A 6,000-nucleotide genomic window follows, 5' to 3' on the forward strand; every position below is an offset into this window, starting at 1 on the left:
ATTTTAGTGTTTATGTAAACAATACGTAAAAATCATGTTCATCTATGGAAAATGAATCATAATGCATGCGCATTTTACATCTTCATTGTAAAGAATACTGAAAAAAAAAATAAAATGTTTTCGTTCTCGTTAAACACGTTTCCTAAGCATTGAATAATCAATTTTATCAAGTAAGAGATTCTTTCTTCCAAGAACGGAAAATCTTCATTAGAGAAGGGTTTTCAATCCACTCTTGGGAGAGAAAATTGCATTTTATTATCGGAATCAGCTGGTGGGGAATTGTCCATGAGAAAATTATTGTTGGGTTTCTTTTTTATTTACTCTACTTAATTATATATATTTTTCTAGTTTTGTGAATGTTTTGTTAACGAAATTCACACAGACTTGTCACGTAGACACATTTAACGAAGCACGTCGTGACAAATGTAATTGAATTTTTAAATTAACATCTTGAGTAACTTGAGCTTAGGTCCATCTCCCAAAGAAAAGACTATCGATATGAAATGACACTCTAGAATCGTTATATCCAACTACCTACACAAAACCGGAATATTTTTTTTTATCAAAATTGATTTATAAAGTCGATAAAATATATGCCTTTATAATAATTTATTGATCTTTTTATATTACATTTCTATATGTTCATTTCGAATAATAGCAATGTATTACACAACAGGTGTTGACATTCGAATTTCAGACGCTTTAGGTTAGACAAGAGTTCAAATTTTTACTGAAGATAGATCCAATGTATAGGTTTCTCATGAGTGCTCCTCTTTTAGATTGAATCGATAATTGTAAAACTTGGCATGATAAGTATAAGTCTCCTTTTATTTATGTAACACCATCATATCTGTTAAAATTGTCACAATTTAATACATTAAGGACCCTATGTACACTAAAGGATTTTTTTTTAACATTAAGGAAACTACAGTGTGTAAAAGTGTAAACATTCAGCTTAATTATTATATTGTCAACATAGGATACCCGGCATGGAAAAAAGTTCAAAGACAATGAAGTAGAGAAGAACAGAAATCATTGTTGACTAGCATAACACCTACATATGAAGTATTCAATCCTTTTATCTAAGCCTATGTATCATTGTTCACGAGTGGTTTGGTCTAAAAGATTTTTTTCAGGGAAGATGCATCATTCAAATATCTCTAGACGTTTTTTTTAATTCACTGTCTTTCGCAATTTTTGGACTAATTTTTTGTAAAATGGAATTTTGTCCGCGCATTATATCGAGAACTACTAAAAATACGAATGTGAAACTCACTGATGTGATAAAGCATGACTTGTAGATCTGGCGATCGATCTTTATTTTTCGTCGTCGGTACTTCCGATCGCAAACGAAGTGAATTCAAAAAGTCAAAATCTTTAGCTTTTTTCAGTAGTTTTCATTATATAAGTAGGGTAGAGAATCTTATCAGAAAATTGAGTATACAATTTGTTTTAAAATTGAATAACTCTAGGAATTCGTCATTTTGATTTTGAAGCGATGTCGGGCGTCTGAGAAATCATTGGATCCAAATTTGAGTTAAAACTCTAATTTCAATCCAATGTTTTCTCAGACGTTCGCGTAAAATGAAGAAGAATTTCAACCCAATGTTTTCTCAGACGGCTTCTTCGAATGAAGTAGAATTTCAATCCAATGATTTCTCAGACGTCAGCATCGAATAATGTAGAATTTTATTCCAATGTTTTCTCAGACGTACACGACGAATGAAATAGATTTTCAATCCAGTGTTTTCTCAGAGGTGCGCATCGAATTTATCTCGAACGTCTGAGAAAACAATAAATTTTAGTTTTAACTACGACGTAACACACGAAAACATGCATTTAAAAAGGTAATGTAACATATCATTCTGGTAAGGAGTCGGTCGAAAGACTACTTGTTGCCATAACAACTATGCATGCATCTAGTTATTAAGGTCTTGCGACTTCCTTCGGAAGACCTTACAGTTTTCCTTCTGTTTCTTATTATTCCCTTTTCATAGTAATTGCGATTTCTCGGGAAATATCGATCGATTTGAAAGAGCTGAGCCAATTACATCGAAGGATCAGAGCTATGCATGAGGGAGATAATCCGTAATTTTGAAATAAATTTCTAAATTTTACCACAGCAATTAAATATATATCCGTATTTTCAAGCTAGTACTAAAGTACAGTGTACTTAGATACTGGGCTGTAGAGGCCTCGACCCAGGGGTTATAATGTGAATAATATACTGTATCAATTTTGATGCACCAGATGCGCATTTCGACAAATTATGTCTCTTCAGTGATTCTCAAGCCGAAACGTTGGAAATCCGAAATATTTAAATTTAAAAAAACTTTGAAGAGCTCAAAAAAGGGGGTGTCAAAGACTGGAGCCAAATACGTCGAAGGATCAGAGCTATGCATGAGGGAGATAATCCTTAATTTTGAAATAAAGAAGTTTCCTAGGTGTGAAAAACTATGTCCAACTAGATTTGAATACACGGACGCCAGACATGAACTTGAAGTTTTCATAAGTGATTCGGTATTTGGAGTCTAATGACAAATAACCAGATGTATTGTCCCTATTAAACAACAAAATAAAACAATCAAGAATGGATAACTATTTTTAAAATTAACCGTGTGCTAAAAATATTTAAGATACTGAAGGAAATTTTCTTCTGCTTTCAAGTGTCTAATTTGATTCCCCCGTTTAATGCCCCTCCCTGTTCCCCCTTTATAATGCCAAAATTGCCAAGATGTTGGCGGTAAAAGGGGGAACACTTTATATTTATCTTAACCTAAGAATCATTTCCAAAATCATTTTAAGAGCTGAAATCGATCTTGAAATAGATACGGAAATTTCACTTTGTCTAAACTTATTTGTCCCCTACCGGTGAAACCGGAGGGGACTATAAGTTTCCTCTGAGTCTGTCCGTCCGTCTGTCTCTCTGTCCGTCCTTCTGTCTGTCGTCCCTCTGTCTGTCAGTCTGTGCCACTTTGTTTTCCGCACTTTTTTTTCAAAACGCTTGCAGAAATTGATATGATTTTTGGTATGTGAGTGAATATTGGTGAGTTACAGATCAAGTTTGCTTCAATGATTTTTGATGGAATTACAACCTTTTCCATTTTTCAGGGTTTTCCGCATTTTTTTTCTAAACGCTTGCAGATATTGAGCTCATTTTTGGTATGTGATTTTACCTTGATGACTTATAGATCAAGTTTGCATTTCGTTCCGCTTCATTGACTTTTGACGGAATTATGACATTTTCAATTTTAACGGGAACCAGATAACGCTTGCAGGTAGGGGACACTAGTATTGCTTATGCAATACTCTCAGAATGCTTGTTATTTATAATAATAATAATAATAATAATAATAACTTACATTAGTTATCCTTTTATACGTTATTCAATTATTACAATTATTATCCCGCTATTATGAGGCTTACGCAGCAATTTGCAATTTTGAAAGCTTTATATTCTAAGAAAAAAATTTAAGAGGTCAGTAGCCTTCTCTAAACTAATTATTGTTACGACAGCTGTCCAGTCAGGCACAACAAGACTTTTCTATGTACATTTAACTTGTATAGTTAAAGATAGTATAATGAAAAGATTGAAGATAACGAACTGTGATCAATCTCAAACTTTTTAAAACAAATACAAATTTGTAAACAGGGCATAAAACACAAAACCACTGGAACTCCAGAGGTGTGATCAGGTGTCTAGGAGGAGTAAGCATCCCCTGTCGACCGTTCAAACCCGCCTAGAGTCCTATATAGAGAGAAAAGTAGATGGAGTAATCCATAGTCAAATTTAGTATAAAACAATGACCTAGCAATTAGTAAGAAACATGTCAGTCAACAAATGACCCAAGTACATGTTGGTAAACTTTTCTCGAGCACCATGAGATTTGGTGCCGAGCGAAGCGAGGGACCAAATCGAATGGCGAGGGAAAAGTTTAACAACATACTTAGTATATGTTTCACATGAGAAATTAAACCTTTTGTCTCTCTATCTTTTTCATTACAATTCTGTGTGTGTTTCTTGTTATTTAATCAAGATAACGATGATTTGATCCTGACTGTTGCCATTTTGTACAGGCCCAGATGTGATAATTATACCCCTCAGGGTAATATATACCTGTCTGCAACAGGTCAGATGACAGTCTACAGTGAGTAGTTTTCAAACACAATAAGGTTCATTTCTATAGATTCAAAATCTCAGTATGAAGATACTCATGTCATTTTTACAGGATTTAAGTCAGGGGACTTGTGGACATTAGTAAAGATTTTTTTTTAAAAGGTAAAATGGATAAATTGCTCTTGAAAAGCACAGATTTCCACAGAAAACGAAAACAGAAAAAAGGGAAAAAATCTGTATATGGTTGGATTGTCTCGGCTTACAACAATTACAGGGAAAGTTTACACACTACTTGAGCAATATAGGAATATCCCTGTATTTGAACTTTGGAAAAAATCAAATTTTGACTTCTTGCTGTGTCCTCTTAATCTGTTAATCAAAATCGAAGGCAAGATGGTGAGTAACCTTTTTTTGCACTTTTTGATGAGATATAATTCTAGTTGTAAGTTATAGTGGTGTAATTGCTAAATCCTAAATATTCAAATAATTACTAAACTTTTCTTAAATTTCTGTTTTAATTTAATTTTTTTTATTTAAATAATTTTTAATGTTTTGATTTTGGCTAAAGTTGATTAATTCAGAAAGAAAGACAAGTGAAGGGAAAAAGATCTTTTTTCCTTGTTTATTAATTCTATAGATTTTATTAACTGTTTAGCACATCAGGTCCAACATTCATTGTTTAGTGACCTTGCCCTGTGTCCATGATTGTAACCTATCATTAATAATGATAGGTTAAATAATTATTCACACAATGGCATAGTCATCCAGCATTAAAGCTTGGGCTTGGAGTGATTTGTGATTTGGTGGCAGCAAAAACCCATTGTTCGAGGTGTGAAACATGTACTAATGATAGGTTGTATATGAAAACAATGTTATCATAACGATCATATAATTGTTGAAATACCATTAAAATCAACGTATTTGTTAGTATCCTGTCTTTTGAAAAACCTTGATCGTTAAAAAAAATACTCTAAACTAATCTTAACAGCATGGACTGTACACTAAGCATGGCAAGCAAAGCAGAAAAACGTGGACCTTGTACTTGGTCAGAAGAGATTTAACTACAAAACAATGGGCAGAAACTGACCAATGGCTGTGACTTTTGTCTTTAATTCGAGGCCATAACATAAAGTTAAATTAGTAAAAATTTAATGCACATTAATAAACCAATTAATGTGTAAGACACTGTTTGTAACATTTATAATAGATATGATGGTGATGGTGGTACATAAATAAAAGATGACATATACTAATGTCCAGTTTAAAAATCATGCATTCAATGACATAATCTTATCTATATTAAAACTACTATGAGAAGTACTGTGTTGGTAAAAAATCAAGCTTGTCACGTAAAAAACATCATTATCACTGAGACATTAAATGTTTCCATAATAGTTTAAAAGTATAACATGTATGTTAAAATGTAATACAAGAGGAGCAATTACTCATGAGAAACATATAGCTATACATTTGATCTATTTTGTCAGTTAAATTTGAACTCTTATGTAACATAAAGGTTCTGAAATTTGAATTTCAACACCTGCTTTGTAATATATTGCTATTATTCGCTATATGGACTCATAGAAATGTAATATAAGAATTATAATTAGTTATAATAAACGTATACATTTTATCGACTTTATAAATCAATTTTTATAAAAAGATTTCGGTTTTGTGTGGGTAGATGGCTATAATGATTCAAGTGTAGCAATTCATATCGATCATCTATTCTTTGGGAGATGGATCAATGCTCAAGTTACTTGCAAGATGTTGTTATAAAATCCAATAACATTTGTATGTATAACATGTGTCACGAGGAGCTTCAATAAAATATGTCTACGTGACAGGTCTGTGTGCGTTTTCACAGAAACACAATCACAAAC

This window comes from Saccostrea echinata, unplaced genomic scaffold, assembly GCF_033153115.1.
Source record: "Saccostrea echinata isolate AGI-Se365-2 ecotype Australia unplaced genomic scaffold, CSIRO_AGI_Sech_v1 ptg000056l, whole genome shotgun sequence".
Classification (NCBI taxonomy): Eukaryota; Metazoa; Mollusca; class Bivalvia; order Ostreida; family Ostreidae; genus Saccostrea; species Saccostrea echinata.